Source organism: Natrix helvetica (genome assembly GCF_964273705.1).
Source record: "Natrix helvetica genome assembly, chromosome: 7".
NCBI classification, from domain to species: domain Eukaryota; kingdom Metazoa; phylum Chordata; class Lepidosauria; order Squamata; family Natricidae; genus Natrix; species Natrix helvetica.
Window position 1 is genome coordinate 77,861,458 of NC_138558.1, and position 27,911 is coordinate 77,889,368.

Below are 27,911 nucleotides of genomic sequence, written 5' to 3' on the forward strand. Positions count from 1 at the left end.
AGTGTACATAAGAATAAAAATACATTCATCAAGAATCACAAGATACAACACTTAGGGATAGGCATAGGTTACTAATAAGCAATCAAATCGTACTAGGGAACAAATAAAGCCAGCATAAATTGAACGTGATTTATATAAATTTATATATTTAAACTGAACTAAACTAGCACATGGTTATGATAGTCCTAGTCAAACTGAGAAGAGGGAACTATCTGACATGGACTCCCAGGCACTGCTCAGTTTTGGGCTAGGGAGCTATTATTTCCAGTAAAATTAAAAAAAGGGGGCCTAGTTAGAGGTTGCTTCCAGGAGAGCCGGACACCTCTGTTCTACAGGGGCCACATTAGCATGTGATCTTTGTGCCAGGGACAGATCAGACGGTCGCCCAGTGAAGTGTGTTGGCCGATCGTCTTTCTAAGGAACGAAGATGAGGTCACTTCTCACAGGACGAAGCCTTCCAGTAAGATGTTGAGTCATGATTGCATATGGACACTTGTACTTGGTTGTTTGTATCAGAGTGGCCCTCTTCAAGAGGAACTGAGGTCATTGTTATTGTTTTATCCATCCATGCCTTACTGGCTCTCCCACTTAGACATTTGGGATGGAGTGAGTTGAACCATCACATTTATTTGATCTTGATTCGTGGTTTTATTTGTTGCCTGGAGAAGAAACATGAGAGGAAACCTCATCTGGTCTACGGACTGATCTGGCACATTCTTTCTCCATTGCAAAATTGTGAGTTTGGGGCAATGCAAAATGAGGTCATCAACAATGATAGGGGAGGCTAGCCTATAAAAGGCTGCTGAGTCTAAGATCCATTGCTTCTCTAAGATATGTACAAATAAGATTAGACAATGATCTTATTCTCCAAATCACCTGAGGGTAGAACAAGAAGCAATGGATGGAAACTAATCAAGGAGAGAAGCAACCTAGAACTAAGGAGAAATTTCCTGACAGAATAATTAGTCTGTGGAACAATTTGCCTCCAGAAGTTGTAAATGCCCCAACACTGGAAGTCTTTAAGAAGACGTTGGACAACCATTTGTCTGAAGTGGTGCAGGGTTTCCTGTCTAGGCAGGGGGTTGGACTAGAAGACCTCCAAGGCCCCTTCCCACTCTGTTATCCTATTCTGTTATAATGTGGAGAGGCCTGGCCCATGGAATCACCAAGAATCGGACGGGACTGAATGGATAACATCCCCATCATCCTCATGTACAAAGAATTCCAACATTCTTCTTTTAGTGCTGAGTGACAGTGATGGAGAAGCCACCTGGAATGCATAGTGGAGGTCTCCTTTACTAAGACAAATGTTGGTAGAAACACATGTGCAAATACTTAACTCATTCTTACAAAAGCTCTGTAGGTTAAGCAGACTTATGATACTCTTTTGCTCCAGGTTGCCCATTGGAGGGGAAAATGGAACTCAACCCAGTTCATTAACCACTAACTTGCCTTAGGTATTGTGTCAAAACGTGGTTTTTTTGCTTGATTTTATGGTGATCAACAGGGGTGCAATTGGATAAGCATTTTTCCAAATACTCTGGGGGCAGAATGAAAAATCATCTGCTTGAGCACCCTTCTCTTCTGACTGCGCCTTCCCCATTAACTCAAAAAAAAAAAGAAAGATTAAAAAGATAGCAACTGTGAGTATACGGTCAGGACCAGAGTCCATTCAAATGCAACATCCATTGCAGGATAGTAGAGAAAGAGGAAGATTCGGGCTCCCCAGTTTGGGAGGCTTACTATCAGGCAGCGGCACTTATATGGCTTAAAGATTGGATTGAGTTAAAAAAATAAAAGAACACGGATTTTAGAAGGCCATGCAGGCAAAATGCAGACTAGTTAAGAATGAGAAAATATGGTATTAAGAGTGTGTGATAGGCAGAAATCAGATATGTATTTGCATGGTTAGTAATCAGATGAAAGAAGGGATGAATGGACAGGTAATCTGACTGACTGAACACACCTATGTAATGGATATAAATGCAATTGTTGTAAGATCCAAAAACTATATGAAAATGTTTATGCCAGAAATATTGCACTACGTCCAATGTTTCTAATGTTCAATGCATCTCTGGAGGCTTTCAAAAGTAGACAATATTTGACTGGGATGATATAAAGTTCCTGCCTTGAGCAGGGGGTTGGACTAGAAGACCTCCGAAGTCCCTTCCAGCCCTAGGAGACTATGACCCTATAAGGATAATAGTCCTTTTATTGAAAATGGAATTAGCTTCTGAATCTTTGTGATCCAAGACACGTAGAAGTACTTAAACAAAACCGTAGAAGTATCAAGAGCCTTAGCGTAGAATGTTTAGAAAAGTTGGGTTGTTTGGGGGTTAATCACAATAGAATGCAACTAAGGAGTCAATCATTTAGCTAACTCTCCAATATTTGTTCACCGTAAAACCTCTCCATAAACTCCTTGGAGCAAAAATATTCAAACCCTCAGACGAGCTGTTGGAACACTTTCCACCTTTATCCCTTAATGGCAAAGTAATTGCAGATTAACCCAGTGGATGATGGTAGAAAGAAATCCAATGTGCTACATTAAGAAGTAGTGAAAGTTCTCTTAACATAAAAAGTCACCATGCCTTATAAAACAGAACAAAACTCAATGTTTATTGGCAATATTTATAGGGCAAAATAAATAAATTTTCAGAGTTACCTGCATCCATAGAGACTAAGCCCTTAGCTTATAGGGGAGGCATTACAAGAAAAACTGAATATGAGCCATATTTTAGAACAATTGCACAGATTTGTTCCATTATTGAAATATCTATTATATACCATTACAAATCTAGTCTGAGCCATCGTGGATTTATAAACGGCCATCGCTGAAATACTGCAAGCTGTAGCTCAGGATTCACCCTGTATTTCCTGGCATTCTAGGTTAGAATCTTTTCTGCAAAGCTGCTTGATATATTTTACTTCTCAACACTTAGTTGAGCCAATAGTTCAGGCAATGCAGCTCCCCTGAAACTTTCTTATTGGATTGTAACAATGATTTGTGACTTGTTAAATGTTGGGTTTTGGCTTTTTGATGTCCAAATCAGAAAGGATATCTGCTAGGTATGGTAAAAACAAAGCAAGACATTAAGTAGCAAAACTGCATTCAGTTTTGGTCACCACGATGTAAAAAAGATGCGGAGATTCTAGAAAGAGTGCAGAGAAGAGCAACAAAGAGGATTAGGGGACTGGAGGCTAAAACATATGAAGAACGGTTGCAGGAACTAGGTATGTCTAGCTTAATGAAAAGAAGGACTAGGGGAGACGTGATAGCAGTCTTCCAATATCTCAGGGGTTGCCCCAAAGAAGAGGGAGTCAAGCTATTCTCCAAGGCATATGAAGGCAGGACAAGAAGCAATGGGTGGAAACTAATCAAGGAGACAAGCAACCTAGAACTAAGGAGAAATTTCCTGACAGTGAGCACAATTGGTCAATGGAACAACTTGCCCCCAGAAGTTGTGAATGCTTCAACATTGGAGGTTTTAAAGAAGAGGTTGGATATCCATTTGTCTGAAGTGGTGTAGGGTTTCCTGCCTAAGCAGGGGGTTGAATTAGAAGACCTTCAAGGTCCCTCCCAACTCTGTTATTCTATTCTATTCTATTCTATTCCTATTCCTATTCCTATTCCTATTCTATTCATTGCATGTTTGACCCACACAAAAAAAGGAATCAATCTAAGCATGCAGTTGTGGGTGCCATTTTGATTTTCATTTATGATACTCCTCCAAAGCTTACACCATCATGTATGAAAGAACTCAATATACATATTTACTGTTCTTTTTGAGAGTATAGACTTCTTTTGCAGAACAATTATATTTTCCCTCGTGGATTGGACCAATGAAAGTATAGCAGTTTGTCCGGCTTCTGATGCTTTGGGAACACAAGAAAGTTGCGAGGTTGATTTCCATTGGTAAAAAGCACCAGCACGAGCAAACACTCTGGGGCAATATCTCCCTTCCAATGCTGCCCTTGCCTTCATTTCCTTACTTAATGAAGGAGTCCCCCTATGAGGCTCCAGTTCTAATCAAAAACACCCCCAGGGAGCAGATGATGTCGTGAAAATATTTTATTTCAGGTGGCTCAGAATAAGATTTCAAGGATGTGGAATGTTGATGCAGCAGATTTATCCGGCTTGGGGGGGGGGGGGAGAGAGAGAGAGAGGGAGCGAGAGAGAGAGAGGGAGAGAGGGGGGGGAGAGGCTGCCGTGTGGAAAGTTGTGCTACTTTAAAGCAAAGTCTCTTTTTCGGAGGGCTTTGTTTCCCAGCTGGCCCTTTGCCAGAGGATCAGAGGGTTTTAAGGCTCATTGATTAGCGAAGCCTTGATCCCCCTCTGAAGGAGCGAGGAGGGTCACTGAGATGCCGAAGAGTGAGGGGGGAGAAAGCAATTGGAGAAATGCCGGTTGGCTGGATAATTGCAAGGTAGATTAAAGAAAGTCGAATGGAGATAGCAGGGTATCTACTGAAATGCAAGATGAATTCTTAAAAGCCACAGACATTTCCTTTTGGGGGGGGTGAAAGTTGTTGACTTGTAGTGTTAAAAAGTTAACTAATTACTCAGTTGCAATTTCCATAACTCCAGATGTACAAATGTATCTTCACCTGTCTCTGGTAACAAAATGAAACCTTACGGTGAGTCCTTGGAAGCTTTCCATTGTCTTCTTCTTCTTCTTCTTCTCTTTTCCTCGTAGGCTTTTCCACTGGAGTCATTTCATTGTTAAGCACAATGAAGTTCCTTTGGCCCAGGGGTCCCCAAACTTGGCAACTTGAAGACTTCTGGACTTTAACTCCCAGAATTGAAGTCCACAAGTCTTCAGGTTGCCAAGTTTGAAGACCTCTGCTCTAGTCAGTCCAGCCCAGGAATGTCCAACCTTGGCCACTTAAAGCGCATGGACTCCAATTCCCAGAATTCCTCAGTCGGCATGGACAACCTGAATTAGTATTTTCTCTTGCACTTTCTGTTCCTTTCTCCTACTTCCCTAAAACTGAACAAATGAAGATGGTGCATTTTGTCTGCAGAAGGATGAATGCAAGGGAAGACTCTAAAGCAGGCCTGTAGGACCTTGGCATCTTTATGTTGTATGGACTTTGACTCCCAGAATTCCCCAGCCAGCATGGCTCCTCTGGGAGCTGAAGTCCACTGGTCTTAAAGTTGGCCACATTGGACACACCTGTTATAGTCCAACCTAACACACATCCCTTGAATAGAACTTGGAAGGTCAATTCTTCAGCTGAACTTTAGTTACCTTTAAACAATAGAATATATGTAGAACTCTGAGCTATTTCATTCTGGATATCCTGATTTCCTCTGGCAAAGTTTCAAAGGCTGGACAGGGCTTATTAAACCCAAGGAAACGTTTAGCAAATGCTGAGCCTTATTCCATTGCTTGGAGCCCCGGAGAAATGAAATCTCTCCACCCACCTCTTTTTTTTAATTTCACATAGAACTTACATGAATACAAAAAGCAATATATTGTTTATTATTTAGCCCACACATACCAAATCCTTAAAAAGCATATCCACTCCTGAACTCTCCATGAAAAGCCATTTAAAATTCTGAAGTTGAAAGTTAAATAATGTATGCATTCCTAGAACAAGCTGGGTATTTAGAGGAAAAGCTATTAAGGCTATAGTTAGCATCAAAGCTACCCCTTCTAAAATATAAAGTAGGATTGTGGGATTGTGGAGCAATTCAAAGATTTGTACTGCTGCATCCAGTTTTGGTTACCGTGCTACAAAAAAGATACTGAACCTCTGGAAAGAGCACAAAGAGCAACAAAGAGGATTAGGGGATTGGAGGCTAAAACATATGAAGAACAGTTGCAGGAATTTGGGGATGTCTAGTCTAATGAAGAAAAGGCTTAGGAGAGACATGATAGCAGTCTTCCAATATTTGAGAGGTTGTCAGAGAGAAGAGGCAATCAACCTATTCTAGAAAGCACTTGAGGGCAGGACAAAATGGAAATCCCCGTTGCGTCTGTTTGTTGACTTTGTAGGGTTAGATGCAGTGGTGGGAGAACTGGTTGTTAACTTTCTGAGGAGTTTGGTGAACTGGGTGTTAGAAGAAATCATAAGGTCAGAGAACCGGTTGTTAAATTATTTGAATCCCACCACTGGTTAGATGCCAGAAACAGCGGCTCCTGAGGTGAAATAAATTGGGTCTCCAATTGGATGGATAACCTAAAGATTGCACATCTCTGTTCTGCTGGTTTGGCAGGAAAGTTTGTTTTGAGTTTGAAAGGAAACATTCTGCTGCATGCATAAAAAGGCAAAGATAAAGGTTCTCCTTGCACATATGTGCTAGTCATTCCTGACTCTAGGGGGCAGTGCTCATCTCCGTTTCAAAGCCAAAGAGCCAGCGCTGTCCGAAGACATCTCTGGGGTCATGTGGCTGGCATGACTTAACGCTGAAGGCGCACAGAACGCTGTTCCCTTCCCACCAAAGGTGGCTCCTATTTTTTTACTTGCATTTTTTACATGCTTTCGAACTGCTAGGTTGGCAGAAGCTGGGACAAGTAATGGGGGCTCACTCCGTTATGCGGTCCCTGAAATATACCAAGGAACTGAAGTGGTTGCTGCCCTCAGGATTGATACATAGGGAAAGGACTTCAACTCTATTTTCAAGAGAATTTGTAATGGTAAAGGATGTTGTCGAGTTACAAAGTGGGATCGTATTTGCAGTAAGCCATGGACACAAGTAGAAAAATGGGGCTCTTATTGCCCCAGAAGCTCTCCTGGAATATAGTTTGGGTTTCAAAATACATCACACCTCAATTCCTCAGCAGGTTTTCTGAAGGCCCCTTGCAAATCCCATTCCATCCTATCCAACCTTTATTACAGTCATTTTTGTAAAAAAAAAGTTTTTTTTTATTTTTGTTCTCATACATACATTACAAATATACATTCTCATAGGTATTGTTAATATTATATATTATCCTTTAACATTTATAATTCCATTCTTCCCCTAAAGATTTAATAGTCTAATCGAGATTGCTTTCTTGCCATCCTGTACATTCATCTTGTTTTACAACTCTTCTTCCCTCTCCTTTTCTCCTACCCTCCCTTCTTCTCTACTTTCTTCTTTCCTCCTCTCCTTTCTCTTTTCTTCTCCCCTCTTCCTCCCCTTCCTGCCCTCTCTCCTACTCTTACTTTCCCCCCCTTCCTTCCTCTCCTTTACCCTTTCTTCTTTCCCTCTCCTTTCCTTTCTTCTCCTCTTCCCTCTCTTCCTCTCTCCCTCCCCTCCTTCCATTATTGTATTTACATGTTTTCCTCTTCCATCTGATGCATTTTGGGATGGCATTCCAGCAAACCTGGTTCTATATTTATAAAACAATCTTAAATTCCCTCTTCCTCATTTTATTTTGCATTATAATAATTCCACATAAAACCTCTTTTGAACATATATTTGTATATTAATACTATTCTATTTTCCCCATCTTTCCCCCTTCTTCATTTAACAGTGTGTCGTCTGGATTATTTAATCAGTATTCTTTTATTCATGATCCTTTTCTAACCAATCGTAAAATCGCCCTTTATTACAGTCATGAATGAGCCTCAGGTGGGTTGAGGTGCATCGGCTTGCAAGACCCTGGAGCTTCCTTCTCCAAATCCTGGAGCCTTTGCTCACTTACTCCTCCAATGGATTTTAAAGTTGAAATGTTAAATCTGCTTCCCTGGAAACTCATCCAAACATCAGACTCTCTGAGTTGGATGCGCACTAAATTACATTTGTAAGAATAACAAGAGCTAGTACTTCACCTGTGAACACGTGAAGAGAGAAGATATCGATTGTGGAAAATGCATGCTTAGGGAAATAGGATAGGGGGGAAGGTGGAGGGCTTTTAGAAGACGATGGAAAGAAAAGACGGGGGAAATAACAAAAAAAGAATTGTGTATTTTTAGGCCACAATTTTTTTTTCCTGAGTGAAAAGCTGGTTGAAAAAGAATAACAAGGAAAAAAGAATATACAACCTTCAAAGTGGAGTAGAAATGAGTGAAACACTTGAAAACACGTCTCTATAAAATGATCAAAGAAATATACTAGAATGGCAAGAAACTGCAATTTAAAGCAACAAGAGATGCAAGAAACATCAGAAAAGGATACCTTGCTGTGTACTCTAGAGTAAAACTGAGATAAAAATCAATGGAGCTCAGTAGCTATTGATAAATACAATTATGATGCTAAAATCTATAAATCACTATAATCCTGTAAATCACCAAGCCACTTATTAAAGCAAATTCCATTCTGGTACTGGTCTCCAATTGCTAAAACAAATTAATTACATAAACCAAGAAACCAAAGCTACATACAGAAAGGAATACCATTAATAAAATAAAACAAACAAAGGAAGTAATGTGCTTAGAGAGAAAGGCATAATAAATTATATTACTTAAAGATAAAGCCTGGGACTGCTGCAGTTGTGGATAGCTCATATATAAAACCAGCGGAGGGATTCAAAAATGTTAGCAACCGGGTCTCTGCCCAGTTGCTGGGTGGGTGCAGCCATGGTGGGCATGGCCCACTCGCCTCCTGTGCCATGGGGGGGGGGCGTTTTTGACCTCCCCAGGCACTGGAGGATTTCCCAAGCCTCCTGGAGGGCAAAGAAATGTGCCCATTTCCAGACTTCCGGGAGGCCTGTTTTTCGCTCTCCCAGAGCCTCCCAGGTGGGCCCTGCACTTGCCTGGCATGATGAGTGGGCTGTGTGGAGACTCCTGGGAGGGGTGGGCAGGGCCAGCCGGTCCTTGCAACAACCGGTTCGGTGAACCAGATGCAAAATTAACATCCAGTTTGCCCAAACCGGTGCGAACCAGTTGAATCCCACCCCTGTAAAATCTATATGCTGCCTGGAACATTCACTTCTTGGTGAGGCGGCTGTGATGAACCATTTTCTCCTGACCTGAGAGTCATGTTATGAGCAAGGAGATCTTGAAGACCAGGAGGTATCTATAAATTCTGTGGCTGACCTTTGGCTGCCCAAGGAGACCTCGTTGTTTGTTTTTGCTTCTTAGCCTCCGGAATTCTGGGACCAAAATTAATGAGTTTGAAATTGTTGACTTTGACTTCAGGCACCATTATGTTATTCAAAAGGAAGGATCATCTTGTGAAATGGCTTTGAACTTGTCCTACCTTTGATCTGTTTAGTAATTTAAGGGTAAAGGAAAAAAGAAGCTAGAAGAATAATTGAGGACTTGGTGGACCAGTGGTGTGTGTGTGTTTGTCTGTGTTCCGAATATTTGTCCTGATCATGGTAAAAAAAAAAAAGGATACAATATTAGTATAATTACTGATGTTTAAAACCTATGATTTCATAAACTAAGGATGATCAAGTAATGGGGTACTTATTTATGTTTTCCTCTTAAGCTACTACTAGCCTTCTCTATGAAAATAAGCCTTTCTTATTCCATCAGTAGCACTATATTACAAACTTGACTGCCGATATGGGAGAATTTTTTATTCTTGCAGTGAAGTTCTGTTTTTTGTTCTGTTTTGGAATCCCCTCCCTGTTGCATCCTTAACTGATGCGAATGAAAGATGGATTTAAAGATAATACTAGATCCAAGACACCTCTTCAAGTTATCTCTTATTTCCAGGAGAACGGTGACTGTGGTCTTCAGACAACTTCCACTGGTACCAGTGGTAAAATTCAATTTTTTTTTACTACCGGTTCTGTGGGCATGGCTTGGTGGGCGTGGCAGGGAAAGGATACTGCAAAATCCCCATTCCCTCTCCACTCCTGGGACCAGTCAGAGGTGGCATTTGCCGGTTCACCGAACTACTCAAAGTTTCCACTACCGGTTCTCCAGAACCTGTCAGAACCTGCTGAATTTCACCTCTGAGTTGTACCCAAGTAGGGAACAAAACGATATTCTGACTTTGCTGCCCAAATTGTCTCCTTCAAACAAAAGAGCATCTGGCTGTTATCCCAAGACCTGAAATCTGCCAAACATGATTAAGATTTGAGATAACCTTGCTCAGTTAAATGTTCATCAGATTTTGGGAAAGTGTGATTTTGCTTCAATTGGATTAACTTTTAAAAAACAAGGTCACTTTATTTCACATTTCAGTTTTAACAGATTTTGTGCTGGGTCGTTTCGAAGGCTGAGTGTATTTCTTTTCGTTTTGGCACCATATAAATACTCAAGTCCATAATACATTTGCAAAATTGCAATTCTTTTTGTTGCGATCAAATTTGTCTCTCAGAACATAAGCAAAAATTCCTGTTCACGCCTATTTGCAAAATTATTATTTCAGATCTTTCACTGCAGTCTACGCTTATAAATTTAAAATTCACCAAAAGCTTGGAGTTAAACAGCTGTCAGATGTCAAACTCAGGAAAATCAGGAAGTCCAGACAGCTCAAATGAATATTAAAGTTTACTGCAACTTATGTTCTCTATAAGAATCTGAACTACTGATGGCCCAAACAACTTGGTGGCAGATAAGAGTTAATGTGATTCAAAGACTTAGATCCCTTGTGGGCACGAAGGGACTTGAGACTGATGATGTGTTTGACTCCTCCCTCCCTCCCTCAGCCTGGTCATCTCATACATAGGAATCTGGGAATACAATCATTTTTTTCAGGCAATCTGCCTCTATTTAAATTCAAAGAATACAGTCCTAAAGAGCATAAAACCACCAATTAGTTCGATTATAATCTATGTAGGGAGATAAATAGATGGACAGGCAGGCAGACAATGTCAAATGTCCAGGTCAGGGGTGGGATTCAATTTTTTTTACTACCAGTTCTGTGGGAATGGCTTGGTGGACATGGCAGAGGAAGGTTATTGCAAAATCCCCATTCCCTCCCAATCAGCTGGGACTCAGGAGGCAGAGAATAGATAGAGGCGGGGCCAGCCAGAGGTGATATTTGCCGGTTCTCAGAACAACTCAAAATTTCCACTACCGGTTCACCAGAACTGGTCAGAACCTGCTGAATCCCATCTCCGGTCCAGGTATATGCAATCAAATCTATTTTTCTAAGACAGTGTTATTCAACCTTGGCAACTGTTAGTGATGTGGACTTCAACTTCCAGAATTCCCCAGCTAGCTTGGCTGGCTGGGGATTCTGGGATTTGAGTCCTCATTCTTGCCGTTTCCAAGGCTGGGAAACACTGTTCTAAGGAATTGGAGGAAGAATTTAATTTATAGCTGAAAGATTGTCCCGCTGCCTTTGATCAAGCTTTGAGTCCGTCAGCGAAGATTGTATCAAGGGATTAAGATGAAGGATGCGAGGAAGCAGAATTTTAAAGGAATGTCTTTTCAGAGCTCGCAAACAACCTTTGCAGTGAAACATGAAACATCTTGTACATTGGGGCAAATATGTTCTCTACGTCTCGTTGGTCTTTGCTAACTCAGCTAAACAGCCTTTTGCATCCAGTGGGTTGCAGTTGTTACAGAAGGAAAAAGAGATCAGCTCACCAAGAGTGGTTTTTTCCCCACATCTTAAACGGCGAACAGAAATTGGCTGCCAAATAAAAGATAGAATCATCCACTTTTTCCCATAAATGGGAATGCAGGTGACAGGAGCAGGCCTTGCAGTGGGAACAGCAGGAACCTATTTACATGCAGCACAGTTTAAATGCAGGAATGATATGCATGGCTTCTGTCTCTGCATTCTGAGAATCTATGTGGCACAACTCCTCGTTAATTTAACACAAATTTAGCACACTTTCAACAGGAAAGCCTAATCCAAGATTACTAAAAGGCAGTCATTTTGGTTAAGCTGAGTTAACATTAGTGTACCACAAAATAGCAAGAAAACCCCTGTCTCTCTCCCTATTTTTATTTTTATTTTTTGCAGCTAGTACAATTCATTGCTACACGTTCTATTATTTCCAGATGAGAAAACAACGAGTGCTGAAAAGTATGAGAAAACTCTGCGGAGCTGATGAATTCTCTGCCAACTAAATCATTTGGAATAATTGAATGCGGCTTCTGTATTATCTCACTGTTGATTAAACAAGAAAGGCAAATTCCAGAACGGGAATCTTTGAAGGAAAACAAATTATGGGATGGAGAGGTGGAGAAAGATGGCCCGTTCCCTTGTTTAAGACAAGGTTGACCCATCAACTTCGCTTTTATCGGGGGCCGCCTTCGAAAGCCTCATCTCATGGGGGAATATTGTTGTAAAAATCCAGTATACTTAAAAGATTGCCTTTCTTTGCTTCAGTTGTCAAAAAGCCTTATTTTGCAGAAATTCAGAATCAGGGTGGCTTAAGCTCACAAGACACAAGCTATTAATATGGACTCTTAGAGCAATAGCACTTAGACTTAAATACCGCTTCACAGTGCTTTTATAGCCCTCTCCAAGCGGTTTACAGAGTCAGCCTCTTGTCCCCAACCATCTGGATCCTTATTTTACTGACCTCGGAAGGACGGAAGGCTGAGTCAACCTTGAACTGGTCAGGATCGAACTGCTGGCAGTCAGCAGAGTCAGCCTGCAATGCTGCATTATGAACATTGTTTCATGAATTGTATTTCATTACTAGATGTTCTAACTAAATGGGATGGTCCTCAAGACAGGAAGAACTTCAGTTGGTCCACGAAAGAATAAAGGTGGTATCTAATTCTCAGGTTAAGAAAGTTGCAACATTCCTCTCAGCTGCCTTCGCCCTTCCTGCTAAATTTTCCAATTTTTTTAGTATATTATTTTACTTAACCCTCCTATATTTCTTACATTCCATCTAGGTCTTATCTTCTGTCCTATCTTAATTGCCATTGACCAAAACAGGAAGTCTTCAAGAGAACAGAGCTGGGAGGGACATTGGAGGTCTTCTAGTCCAGCCCTTTCCTCAAGCAGGAGACCCTACATCATTCCAGACAAGTCCCTGTCCAGTCTCTTCTTAAAGGCCTCTGGTGATGGCAACTTCTAGAGGACAACTGGTTAATTGTCCTCACTGTTGGGAAGTTTCTCCTTAATTCCAGGGTTGCTCCTCTCCTTGATTCATTTCCATCCATTGTTTCTTGTCCTGCCCTTGTGGTGCTTTGGAGAGTAACTTGAGCCCCTGTAATGGCTATGCTTTCTTCCTATGTCATATCCCTCCATGGGTTGTTTTTTTCCCCCCTTTATTTGCTTATGATGCCAACTGTTTAATCTTCTGGTCAGTGACCATTGTTACTATTCTGCATTGTATCTTTGCAGAAGCATTAGGCACTGGAAAATCAGACCATACTAGTTGAGGGATACTAAAATTGCTTCTGCTCATATCTGGTTCTGATATGTCTCATTCCATTCCGTGATTCATTTTGCAGAGCTTCAGTGCATCTATGCTGTTGGTGGCGTGGGAAGTGCTTCCTTGTGGTAAGACATGGTTGTTATAATCCACACCAACTTTAGGAAGAGAAACCTTCCACAGACAGTTGGTTGCTATATTAGAATGACAAGACGTTCCATCCATTTCCTAAGCACTTAGTGGTTCTTAGGTAAGGACAAAACCCTGTGATTCTAGGGTTCTACTACCAGAGGAGCTTGACTTTGGAGAACTTTGTGGACTTCTCTTGGCAATTCCTTATCAATGCTGAAAAAAGTGCCGTCTGCCAGAAGATGGCTTCCTAGTTGGCCCTACAGTTGACTCTGCCATCCCCAGGTGCTTGATGAGACGTGCACTAATGCTAAAAAAACAATAACAATCAAAATGTGAATCTAATTACAGATTTCCAGTGATACAACTGCCAATATTTTTCCCCTTGCACACGTCTCTCAGAAAACACCTTCTTGGTTGATAGAAGAGGTTATTGTTTGGGGATTTTAAAAACTGGCATTTTCCTTCTGTTAACACCGGTTGGCATAGTCCAGAGTTCTGAAGGCTATGCAAATATTATGAGAGATGATTTCGTTTTGAATTCTTATAGCCAGGTAGACTTCAAGAAAGCCTCACTGAGCCCAGGATGAAGGCGCGAAAGGTTGGGCGGTGAAATCCCCCCTGCTTTTAATCTATCTGGATTACTCAGCCAAACTGGAACTGGTGGAAAATAAACCATAACCCCTTTTTCACATTATTTGAATGAGAATGAAGCACATTCCTAGTTAAGCTTCCGTGTGCTCCAAATTTAATGCGAGGGCAACGTACATCAGTTGGGCTATTATGAAGCATTTTCTGCTTGCTGAGATACGTTCTGCTAGCTAAAACGTGGACTGGGAAAGAGAAATGACCTGAGGTTCTTTGAACCAGGCACCTGTCCGTCACCCATGAAATGCAGAAACATTCCGTTTCTAAAGATATAAGCAGAAAAACCAGCCAGCTTTTCTTCAAAACCTCTAAGGAATGAGCTCTGCAGAGGAGACTCCTGGGGAACTGAGGTAGGCAATCGAGTCAGATGGCCACGTCTTGGTGCTTCACCTCATCCAGGTGCTTTACAGATTTTATCAGGCTTCTCTAGAAATTTGTAAAATAATGTTTAATTTAAAAAAAAGAAAAGTCCTTGTTTCTAATCTTCGTACATGCCAAGATAAGAAACAAAAGGTTTAAGTACTATTTTGCCAATTACTGTATAAATAAGTTCAATATTTTTTTCAATTTTTTTTTTTAGCTAATGAGTGATCAATCGTAGCAACGATTCACAAGCACTTGTGTTAAGATCAAGAAAAGGGACCAACTCAGGAAGCTCAAACTGCCCAAGGTGCTCCTGATCCTGTTCTACAGAGGAAGGATTGAGTCTGCTGTCATCAGCACCTCCATAACTGTCTGGTTTGGCTCTGCAACTCAACAAGACAAACACAGACTTCAGAGGAGAATCAGAACTGCAGGAAAAACAATGGGTACCAACCTGCCTTCCATGGAGGACCTGCACACTGCACAAGTCAAAAAGAGGGCTGTGAAAATATCTACAGACCCTTCACATCCTGGACATAAATTGTTCCAACTCCTGCCCTCAAAACAATGCTATAGAGCATTGCACATAAGAACAACTAGACACAAGGACAGTTTTTCCCCAAATGCCATCACTCTGCTAAACAAATAATTTCCTCACCACTGCCACACTATTCACTAAGGCTGCATTGCAATTACTATTAGTCTTTTCATTGTTCCTATCACCCATCTCCTCCCACTTATGACTGCAGGACTCTAACTTTGTTGCTTGCTTCCTTATGATTTATATTGATATTGATTGTTTCCTGATTGCTTATTTGTACCCTCTGACTATCAGTAAGTGTTGTACCTTATGATTCTTGATGAATGTATCTTGTCTTTTTATGTACACTGAGAGCATCTGCACCAAAGACAAATTCCTTGTGTGTCCAATCACACTTGGCCAACAAAGAATTCTATTCCATTCTATTCTAAAAATGTTCACACTTGCATGAGGTGAGGATAAAATCTTTGAATCGTCTTTTTCAAATCATCCAGCCTTTTAGACCTTTTAGACTTTGACTTTTGTCTAGATCGGGCTAGTAGCCAAGGATGGAGATGTTCTACTCTGGGAATGATTGACACATCGTCTATATTTATGGTGGCAGAATTCTGGAGCAGGCAACATTTTCAAGTCATTTGGACCTACTTGAAGCCTACTCAATAAAGAGCCCTTGATCATGGGATGTTAACTACGATATGCTTAATCATGGCCAGATGTTCAGAAATGGATGCATGCACAAAGTCTACTATTTGTTGTAGAATTGGTAGAACTGGGTATCAAGTATTGGCAAAAATATTTGATCTCAGATATGTCATAGCCCCATATTTTGCTTTTCAGGGTAAACTGGAGAATTCAGGAGAATTTGGATAATGACCATGGGCTATGTACAACTGACGTTTTAATTTATCTAGCACAGGATAAATTCTATTTCTGGGTTTGTTTTTGGGGGCTTATGGGTTCGGACTTTTTTGCACAATGAATGCAGAAATATTGACCAACCTTCAAATATTCAATATTCAAATCGAATCTTGGATTTTACAAGGGCTGTTTTTAATATATCTATTCTGGAACTAGGTGACCTAAGATAAATGGGGATAGATCTGGCCTGAGACATACCGTGTTTCCACAAAAATAGGACAGGGTCTTATTTTTTTTTGACCCACGAAATAAGCACTTGGCCTTATTTTCAGGGAGGCATTATTTTTGAGGTGCAGGAGGTGGTGAGCATAGTCACCTCATGGCTGCTGCTGTGTTGCAATATTTTCGGAAAGGGCTTATTTTCGGGGGAGTGCTTATTTTAGCGCATGCACTCAAAAGCTCGATTGGGCTTATTATCCAGGGAGGTCTTATTTTGGGGGAAACAGGGTAGGAAATGCTTTACAGGTTTAAAGAGATTTATTTGCTGTTTGGATTATCAAAGCAATGTTCCAATTTTCTTTCTGAACAAACTTAATTCAACCAACATCTTTGCGTGAGCTCTGTGGCAGGTGTATCCTTCAGCAAACGTTGGGTGGAAAGGTATTTTCATCATTCATTTACAACAATTTTTAGCTTTTCATTCAAAGTGATCCCTGATCAATATACCCTGGTCATGCACTAATATTATCAAAAGTGACTTTTTCAGCTAATAGATTATTCACATGTTTTATGAATAATAAGGTTTGTTCTCATCTCTAATGGAAGCTATATCCTGCATTCATTTATGCAATAGAATAACTTTGTTATTTGGGACTGAAACCAATTCTCTTTCTCAAGAGGACTATAATTAGGCTCCCTATAATACATGATTTGGGCACTTGAAAAATGTTCTACGCTAGCCAGCCAGGCCAGGAAATCGTTTGTACACCTGTAGAAACAAATTTGCATCTCCTACAGCTTCTGTGGAACTTTAAGTACTGAAAACATGTATGTAGGAGTTTCATACGTGGTCAAGGACATCCATTTTTCTCCATCCTGGTCCAGAGCACCCATCTCCTCCATCCTTTTATCAAATCCCACTGCTAGCCTTTGGAAATTGGGAGAGTTTCCGGGTATATGATTCCTAAGAAAATAATTTCAAAGAGCAATGCTGGAATTCCTGCAGAGTTGTCCTATAAAACTACAATTCATCCTTTTCCTTTGAAACTTTCTGGAAAACAGCTTGTTGGTGGTTGGCCATGATGAGTCATCCAGGTCATGATTGACCCAAACTTGGTTTTTCAGGAGGCAACTGAACTCTCTTTGTTTTCCTCTGAAGATGTTTCATGTCTCATCCAAGAAGCTTCTTCTCAGTTCTGAAGAAGGTTCTTGGATGAGAAGGGAAACATCTTCAAGGAAAAACAAAGGAAGTCCAATTGCCTTTTGAAAAAGCACCTTTGGGGTTTCCATTCAATGTATGTGATATGAAACCCAGTTTAATGAATTTCACACAGATATGACTTTCCTGGGCGTGTGATCCCAACTAGTGTAGCTCTATGAACAAAGCCCAACTCAGCATAATCTATCAGCCCAGTGAGACATTTGTTGTTGTTGTTAGTTGCGAAGTTGTGTCCGACCCATTGCGACCCCATGGACTATGTTCCTCCAGGCCTTCCTGTCCCCTACCATCCTCTGGAGTCCATTCAAGCTCATGCAAGCTGCTTCAGTGACTCCATCCAGCCACCTCCTTCTCTGCCGTCCCCTTCTTCTTCTTTTGCCCTCCATCGTTCCCAGCATGAGGCTCTTCTCCAGGGAGTCCTTCTTCCTTCTCATCAGGTGGGCGAAGTCTTTGAGTTTCCTCTTCAGGATCTGGCCTTCTAAAGAGCAGCCAGGGTTGATCTCCTCTAGGACTGACCAGTGGGATGGCCTTGCAGTCCAAGGGACTCAATGCAGGAGTCTTCTTCCTGCTCAGCCTTCCGCATGGTCCAACCTTCACAGCCACCCATTTCAGGAAAAACCAGAACCTTGACTAGACACACTTTTGTTGGCAGGGGGATGTCTCTGCTTTTTAGGATGCTGCCTAGATTTGCCACAGCTTTCCTCCCCAGGAGCAGGCCTCTTTTGATTTCTTGGCTGCAGTCCCCATCTGCGGGGATCTTGGAGCCCAGGAAACAGTGAGACCTTAATGGACAAGTTTTTGGATTCAGAGGGCAAAGGTACTTTTTCACTGTCGTGGCATAGAAAACCAACCCCAAAGCATACATGTGCATGACCATGCACAAACAGACAAATGCACATTCAGTTACAGAGGAAAAAATGGGCATGTTGTAGAATTGCATGCTGTATGCACAAATTATTGGACCCCTAATTGCAGTTCCACTCCCCGCCCTGAAGAAAAATTCCTGTGGACGCCCATGTCTACACTTCATTGAGCAACGCATAATAAGCATACCTGAGCTTCAGGTGAATAGTTTGGGCAGTTCTACTTTACTCCAAATCCTACATTCTCAGGCTATGAGATTGCACACTGAATTACCTCCCTCCAGCTCCAGCATTGTTTTATGGGTAGAAGCAAACTGCTCGATAAGGCTTGAATGACACCGTAAGCTGTTTTAATTGCTAATCCTCATGAAAGACTGAATCACGGTTACAGATTGTGGCCTCTTCCTGCTCAGAGAGGCATTGTAAGCCAAGCACAGTATGGCTTGGTGTGTCATGTGCACCCCATCTCCATTTTATTCTTCTGATGTTCAGCAGGGGTCTCCAAGCACATAATTGGCAGTTTCAGGAGAATAGGTACAGGGATTATGGACTTTTCAAGATTATCGTGGAGCTAAGAAATCATAATTTAGCAGCTTGGCTAAATGTGGTAAAAAGGTAAACCCTCCCTTGAGTCCGCATTAACTCCTGCTCCTCTAATTAATATGCACAGGCAGTTGTTTTAATTACCATTTTAATTGCAGCAGCACAAGTTTAGATCCTGCAAACCCCAAAGCTACAATTGCATCCCCCTCTCCGCCTCTTTCTTACTTTTTATAGAAAAGACTAGCATTGTTTCCCTGTGTGGCCTGCTTTAGGAATGTCTCAACCGCAGTAAAAATGCCTTCTGAGAAAGGGGGGAGGGGGGGAAGTGAAATGTTTGCTAAACATGGAGAAATGGGTGAGAAGTTGCAAGCTGTAGCAGCTGGTGGCAAAGTAGGGTGGCAGATGCAATCAGCTGGGGCAAGGAAGGACAAAAGAAGCCAATGGCTGGAGGTGGAATTGACAGGAGAAACATGGAAGTAAGTTGAATACAACGGAAATCGGGTACCTAAGAAGAAGGATGGTAAACCAAGAGCCAAACATGGATGGATGCTAACTGAATACAAGAGTAACTTGTAATGGGTATTAAATAAGTCTATTGGGGTGGTCCTGATGGAGTTCAGGAGAAGGGCCTTTTCTGTTGTGGCTCCCACTCTCTGGAACCCTCTCTGCCCTTTGGGGTGAGTTCCACACCCACCATTTTCACCTTCCAAGAGGACCTGAGAAGAAGCTCTGCCAACTAGTTCTGGGCCCCAAATATGGGTGGTTTTGGAGGTGGTTAATAGACTAAGATAACACAATGACGGAGTTGGAAGGGACCTTGGAGGTCTTCTAGTCCAACCCCTTGTCAGATAGAAGACCCTGTACCATTTCAGACAAGTGGTTGTCCAATCTTTCCTTAAAAGGCTCAAGCGATGGAGCACCCACAACTTCTGGAGGCAACTTCTGTTCCATCACTGTTAGGAAGTTTCTCCTTAGGTCTAGGTTGTTTTTCTCATCCTTCATTAGTTTCCACCCATTGCTTCTTCTCCTGCCTTCAGGGGCTTTGGAGAATAGCTTGACTCCCTCTTCTTTGGGGGCAGCCGCTCAGATATTGGAAGACTGCTATCATGTCTCCCCTGGTCCTTCTTTTCATTAAATGAGACATACCCAGTTCCTGCAACCATTCTTCATATGTTTTAGCCTCCAGTTCCCCTAATCATCTTTGTTGCCCTGCTCTGCTCTTTCTTTCTTTCTTTCTTTCTTTCTTTCTTTCTTTCTTTCTTTCTTTCTTTCTTTCTTTCTTTCTTCCCACTTCTCCTTTGCTAACTGAAGTTCCGCTATTCTGAGATTCATTTTATTTTTTATATTAACAGAAAAGAGCTATAACATCATCAGAAGAGTTAAAGAAAGTCCTCATGAAACTAGATTAGTTTTTCTTTTCTCTTGTTATGTGCTGCTCTTTCCTTCTGATTTTCGTCTGATAATGATCCTTGCCTGAAAGGAAGTAACACGATAGGGATTCAACTTAGGACTTCAGAAGGCCTCTTCCGCACTTGTTGGTCTCTATTGTTGCATCCATATCTAGAGCATCATATAGTGAGTGCACATTTTTTTCATTTTGTTTTAATATGGCTGCTAGTTTTGCAGGCTCCCAAAATATATTTATACACATATAATACATATTTAATATATTATATGACAAGAATTATAACACTGTATAAATCTGTAAATATTAATATATTTTAAATGATTATATGAGATATTATACAATATAGAACATATTAGAGACTATAGAAATAGAGCTTATGTAAATACAAATGATATCAACAATACTGATACGGACTCGCTGTAATGAGTGGAAATTTGTGTTTTGTTTTTTCATATTTAAAAACAAGCTTAATAAACATGGTTTTTTTAAAAAAAAAATATTATTGCATTAATTCAATTTGCACAGCAGACATAAACTATGTAACCTCCTTCTCCAGTTTCTGTACCTGGATAAGGCAGTCCCGAGGATGAATATCAAATCAATTCTACTCGGTCCTGTGTGCGGAGCATAAAATACTCTGAAAGCCAAAACAGGTGGGGTGAACAACCTCATTAAGTGAGGCTCCCCACGTAGGTTCAGCCATCCCATCCATTGTCTTCAACTTAGTTGAATCTGAACCACATCCAGTAGCATCTTCCTGAGATAAAAGAACCCTTGTGCTGTTGGAAATTTGGATCTAAGTCTAAAGCTCTGCATCTCACCAGGTATTTCGCCATTCAAAGAGAAGGGGATACAACGGTTTTCATTTTCAGTGTAAAAACAATTAAATGTTAAAGGATCTCTTCTCTTGTTTGGGGGGCAAAATGAACCTGTGAGAAATTGTCCTTTCGGGATCCAATGATTCTGATTCATTACTGACCATTTAGTTGCTGGAATGGCCACTGTGAAGGATCCTCATTCTTCCACCTTCCTAGGTGGCCTGCATTTGGGTTTCCTTCTCTTTCTTGTGCATTCCCATACATTCCTGCCTAGAGCAAAATCACAAAGTTTCTCAAGATACAAAACCTTTGCCAGACCAATCCTCGAATGCAGCTCGTCTGCCTGGAATCCACACTGCATATCCGGCATTAATACAGCCGAGCGAGTCCAGAGGTATTTCACGAGAAGAGTCCTCCACTCCTCTGCTCACAACAGAACACCCTTTGCCACCAGGCTTGAAATTTTGGACTTGGACAAACTGGAACTATGCCGTCTATGGTCTGACCTAAGTGTAGTACATAAAATTATCCACTACAATGTCCTACCTGTCAATGACTACTTCAGCTTCAACCTCAATAATATACGGGCAAACAATAGATACAAACCCAAGGTCAACCGCTCCAAACTCGATTGCAGAAAATATGACTTCAGCCACAGAGTGGTCAACGCCTGGAATGCTCTACCCGACTCCGTTGTTACATCCTCAAACCCCCAAAACTTTAACCTTAAGCTGTCTACTGTTGACTTCACCCCATTCCTAAGAGGTCCGTAAAGGGGGCGTGCATAAGCGCACCAGTGTGCCTTCCGTCCCTGTCCTACTGTCCCCATTTACTCGTAGCCATTTCCTGTGTTCATGTCCATGTTTATACTTATACCTGTTACCTTGTGCATGTTTGACAAACTAAATAAATAAAACAAAGCCCAGCTCTGCAGCTCCTTGCCAAGAACCAGAAGGTGTCAGGATGGGGAAAAGCAACCGACCACAACCCAGAAACAGGAATCAAATTCTGTGCAGACTAATTTCACGTACCACAATTGCCACTTGAAACTCACCAAACCCTTCCCTCTCTTGGCCGGAGAACCCAAGATCCCATCGTGATCAAGAGGAATCAGATGCCCCTCCGTTCATGGATCTTCCTGAGAGCATCGCTGCAGTTTAGTCTCACAAAGACATGCAGAGAGAGGAGGCCCTGCTGACTTGCATTCCGGTTTTTAATAATAATAATAATAATATATTTATTTCTTAGCCGCGCCCTCTCCCGAAGGACTCGGGGCGGCGTACAACAAAACATTCGAAATAAATATGCAAACAAAACAAACATATAACAAGGTACACTAAAACATACATACATATATATAAGGAGGAGATCGATTAATAAAAACAATTAAAATACTGTATTTAAAACCCCTAGAAATTAAATGTAATTAAGAAACCCAGTTAAAAACCCGTCAGGAGCGATATGGTTAAATCAAAGTTGAGCCAGGCCAGCTGCTTGGAATAGGTGGGTCTTAAGCTTAATACGGAAGGAGCGGAGGTCAGAGGTATTCCTGATATCCGGAGGGAGGTCATTCCACAGGGCTGGGCCCGCCACAGAGAAGGCTCTACTCCTAGGCGCCGCCCCACGACATTGTCTAGCGGACGGCACCTGGAGGAGCCCCTCTCTGTGCGAGCGAATTGGTCGCAGGGATGTATGGGGCAGAATACGATTTTGTATGGATTACTCTATCTTGCGTGACAGGATCTCGCTCCAGGAGAATATATTCCTTATCTGTTGACTGACTGAGTCCTCAGTGATTTTAAACCATCTGACAGAGGTGACAGTTCCTTCTCCTACCTTTAAAGATTTAGCTTTCTTTAAAAAAAAATATCTTGCCACTAATTCCCTGAATTTTCTTTTCTTTATAAGAAATCGCTAAATCCAGTGTGTTACTGGCTGTAATCCTATGTGTGAGTTTGTTTGTTTGTTTCATGTTTTATCTATTTTATTTAGATTACGCTCCATTTCCACCGAATAGTGTGAGATCTGGGTTTTAGACAATCAAAATCCACATATTTGTTATTATATTCATCACAATAATATTAATAATAATCTAATTATATATAAACATAATTACAATAGTACATAACATCTTCAGCATCAAATTCCCTCCACATTAATGTTTCCTCTTTTTAATATACACCCATGCATCTGTGGTGAAATTCAAAAATTTTTACACAAAAAACGTGGGCTTGGCCTGGTGGGCGTGGTGTGGCTTGGTGGGCATGGCCTGGTGGGCGTGGCAGGGGAAGGATATTGCAGAATGCCCATTCCCTCCCCCCTCCTGGGGCCAGCCAGAGGTGGCATTTGCCAGTTCTCCAAACTACTCAAAATTTCCACTACCGGTTCTCCAGAACCTGTCAGAATCTGCTGGATTTCACCCCTGATACGTATGCGTGACTTTGGAACGGGTAGCCTGGAGCACCAGAGTTATGTTCTCCAGCTTCTTAGAAATCATTTTGGAAAATTTCAGAGCAAACAAAAATATTTGGGACCCTGATTTTCAACACTGTCATACTCCTACCTATACGCAAGGAGATCCTTGAACACCAAGAAATGTAAAAGAACGGAATTGTTGCGTAGCAAATGTACCTCAATCTCATGAGGAAACTGCTGAAGGAAAAAACAGGTCACAAAATGACTTGATCTTTTGTTTGTTTGGTTTATTGATTGAAATTATATAGCTAATGGCTCTCCAGATGATCTAATGGTGGGATGTATCCCACTGCACGGAGGTATACAAAAAGAGAGCAAGATAAACACGAACATCAATGAAAACAAATAATTTAAAGGAGATAAAGGAATACTGACAAGGAATGTAGCTTAAAGGAGAAGGTAAGGTTGCAGATCTAAGACTCCAAATGCAAGAGAGAGAGAGAGAAAGGAATTGAAGCCAATTCGTTACTCTCCAGCAACAATTGACTATATGCTTTGGGAAATATTCAGAAATGCAATAACCACAGCTGGCAGATTAAAAACTGTGTATAAAATATTTACACTGGAAAAGATGCTAATGTGCACTACAACAGCAGAACAATGAAAAGAACTATCACACAAATAAGAAAACATAGTTCCAAGATGTATGAACTTTCCTATCAATTAATAGAAAGGAAAGGAAAGAAACATTCTGTCATAAATAATTTGGTGAAAATTTTTATAAACTGTTTTTATAAAACAGTTTCAATTTCAGGTATAAACAATCATTTCCACACTCTGGTTTCTGCGAGCCAGTTTATACTTCATTCTGCTAACTGGATACATTCATTTGAAAATTCACATTCAATTAAGAAAATATTAGATTGTGCAGAAATGAGTAGATTAACACTAGCAATTAAAGGAAAGGAAGAATCTCATTATTATAATATATGGGGGTTATTTTATCATTGGTTAGAAAATGAATATGGATAAAATGTATAAAATTAAATAATTTAGGAAGAGAAATATTATAACAGGAGATATGTTAACTTGTAATGTTAAAATAAGAACAGATGTATATAAAGAATTTGGTGGTAAGCTGTAACTATTATAACACCAAAGAAATTGTACCCACATACTGATTGATGAATGATGAAGCGTTTGTTTTAAAAGGAAAAAAAAAGAAAATTCACATTTGCTTTCATGTTTCTCAAAAGGAGAAATATATGTGATTGCATGCATATTTGCACACAATGATGAAGGGCCATCAAGGTCTCCGTATGTAATTAGTAATTAATCAGGAGGCTAAATCAAAAGGCATAATGGACCAAGGGTGAAATCCAGCAGGCTCAGCTCTGGGACAATCATGACCTGGATGATAGACAACTTTGTGTATTTTATAATTATTTTGCTTTTAAAGTATTACCGTATTTTTCAGACTATAAGACGCACTTTCCTTTCCCCCCCCCCCTAAAAGAGGCTGAAAATTTGGGGGCATCTTATACTCCGAATGTAGCTTTTTGAAGCTTTTTTTCCAGCCCTAATGAGGTACTAACAGTGAAGTGATCTTCCAAGATCGCTTCATTCGTTAGCACCTCATTAGGGCTGAAACAAAGCTTCAAATGTTTTCACTGCAGCATACTGTTGGAAAAATTTCCCGGGTTCATTCCAGCTGGGAGAAGCCAAGGAGGAAAGATTTGCCTTAAGAGGTACTTCTTTTGTCCAGTTTCTATTTTTGGGAGATGATCCTCTCAAGGGCAAGGCAGAGAGTTCCTGTGACTATGTGATTTCTATTCTTTTGGGGATAATCCCTTTAAGGGAAGGCAGGGATTTTTCCTATTGGCTATGAGTTTTCTCAGTGGTTTCCTTCAGGCAAATGCTGGGCTGATTTGTTGATTCAGCTTTGTTACATTTTTACTAGGTATGAAGTGCTCTTGGCTGAATGCCCAGACATCTAGTTAAGCCTATTAAGAGTTTCCCTGCCACCTGGGGAAAGGAAAAAAAAGTGGCAAAAAGTGTTGTTTTATTATACTATTGTGTTTGCTTGCTTTTCTGGTATTATGGGAATAAAAATGAATACCTGGTAGGCAGAATTTTTTCTCTATTTTCCTTCCCAAAAACTAAGATGCATCTTATAATCTAGTGCGTCTTATACTCCAAAAAATACGGCAAATTTTTTGTATTCCACTTCTTATGCTGGTCTAAGACCATAACAAAGATTTGAGTGAGTTGGTGACTCCATTCTGAATATTGTGATTCCTTCATGCGGATTCCCATATTGCATTGCAGAAATGGATCCTTCCCATCCCACTTTGCCACCATTTGCTTATCAATATCAGAATATATTCCTTATATACCTTTTTCCCACATTCTAAATTATTTCATTTCCCTTGGTTTAACAGCCCCCTTAAGCAATCCGCTAGAAAGTAGAAATGCAGTGTACCTCATCCGTATTCTGAACTGGAGGCTTCAAAAAAATGTAATGAAACATAAATGGAGTCTGGTAAGGTACTGAATCCGGTTAGTATGTTTCTGTGTGCAATTATCTTCTCATAAAGTCATCAGCACAAAAACTTAACAAGTTGAATTGAAGCTTAAAATTCAGGGGCTTTGGAATAATGTATCCCGGTGGAAAGAGAATGTGTGTTTAAAATAATACTTGCTGGTATGACAATGGTTTCAATACTATTAGAATGTTGTAGAACTCCTTCTTCAAGGAGAGGTTTATTTGATTTGCTAGTAAAAGCTTCACTTCTACTTAGTAAACACGCAATATATACATACACGGGGAAACCATTTATCCCAGAGACAATTACTCCAAATAAACACAGATAGAATTATCCTGTGATTCGTTTAGCTGATACTTCCTTCAAATTAAACATGGCTGGGATTATTCATACTCAATATTTGCATTTTGGTGTCAACTTACAAATGAGTTTAGTCACAGATAGAAACCAACAGAGTTAAAGCCCTTTTGGCTGGTTGGTCTCTCCGTCTGCCTGTCCCTCAGTTGGTCTGTCTATTTGTCTATCTAGAGGAGGGGTCCCTAACCCCCAGTCTGGTACATGGAAAAAATCTCTCTCCATGGAATCGATCCCTGGTGTTCAAAATGTTGTGGGCCGCTGATCGAGAGATCCAACCTGGAACTAAGAAGAAATTTCCTAATAGTGAGGACAATTAATCTGCTGCCCAGAGTTCTGGGTGCTCCATTACTGGAGCTTTTCAAGAAGAGATTGAACAAGTTTTTGAAATATTTGTAATTGTTGATATACTAGAAAGTGATAAAGAAGAAATGATTGAACACATGGTTGATACAATCTAGAATAAGATTCTGTTTTTTGCTTATCTTTTATATGTTGTTTTTAATATTGTAAAAATTGTGAGATTTGGAGGGATTTCTACCACTAGCGTGGGAGCTGCCAAAATTTTCTATGTACCCCTTTACCTTTTCCCATAAATGTTTAAAAACCAATAAAATTCTTTTTAAAAAAAGAAGAGATTGAACAGCCATTTTTCAGAATGATATAGGGTCTGAAAATGAGGTTGGACTAGAAGACCTTCAAGGTCCCTTTCAAACTTATGTTTTTATCTATCTATCTATTTATCTATCTATCTATCTATCTATCTATCTATCTATCTATCTATCTATCTATCTATCATCTATCTATCTATCTATCTATCTATCTAACTAACTAACTAACTAACTAACTAACTAACTAGCCAACCAGGAGTGAAATTCAGCAGATTCTGACAGGTTCTGGAGAACCAGTAGCGAAAATTTTGATTAGTTTGGAGAACTGGCAAATACCACCTCTGGCTGGCCTCAGAGTGGGGAGGGAATGGGGATTTTGCAATATCCTTCCCCTCTGCCATGCCCACCAAGCCATGCCCACAGAACCGGTAGGAAAAAAATGAATTTCATCTATCTATCTATCTATCTATCTATCTATCTATCTATCTATCTATCGATTTATCTATCTATCATCTATCTACCTTCCTACCAATCTACCTGCCTATTCGAATTTTTTAAATATCTAACTATCCTAAACCTGTCTGAAAATCCAAGCTTCAGTTGAACTGCAGGTTTATTGCTTTTAAAATAAAATCTTCATTTGCAACTATTATATTTACTATTAAAAAAATAATCTCCTGATTAATTCTGCTTCATTGTCAGTAAACGAAGCATGACTATCAAGTTTCTAAAATAGTATTTATTCGATAGTTTATAGTACTAATTGAGAGCAGTCTGTGAAGGAAATTTAAAATAAAAAATCCTTCATTTCTAATGCAGTAACATGGAGCTATAACCAAAATTGCTAGTAGAACATTTGCTTTTGATTATAGTTCTTCCTTCCCATGCATCTTCAGAAACTGTGTACCCGACATGTTAATTGAAGTGGATGGAAACTGATCAATCTGGAAATAAGGGTCAATTTTCTAACAGTGAGAGCAATCCACCAATGGGACAGAAGTTGCCTTCAGAAGTTGTGGGAGCTTCATCCCTTTCAAGAAGAGACGGGACTAGATGACCTACAAGGCCCCATTCTCCTGCTTGGGCAGGGGGTGGACTAGATGACCTACAAGGCCCCATTCTAACTCTATTAATCTGTTAAATTATATCAAATGTTTTTATCGAAGTCACTCATAGCTTCAAATTTCTGAAAGTAAATGAGA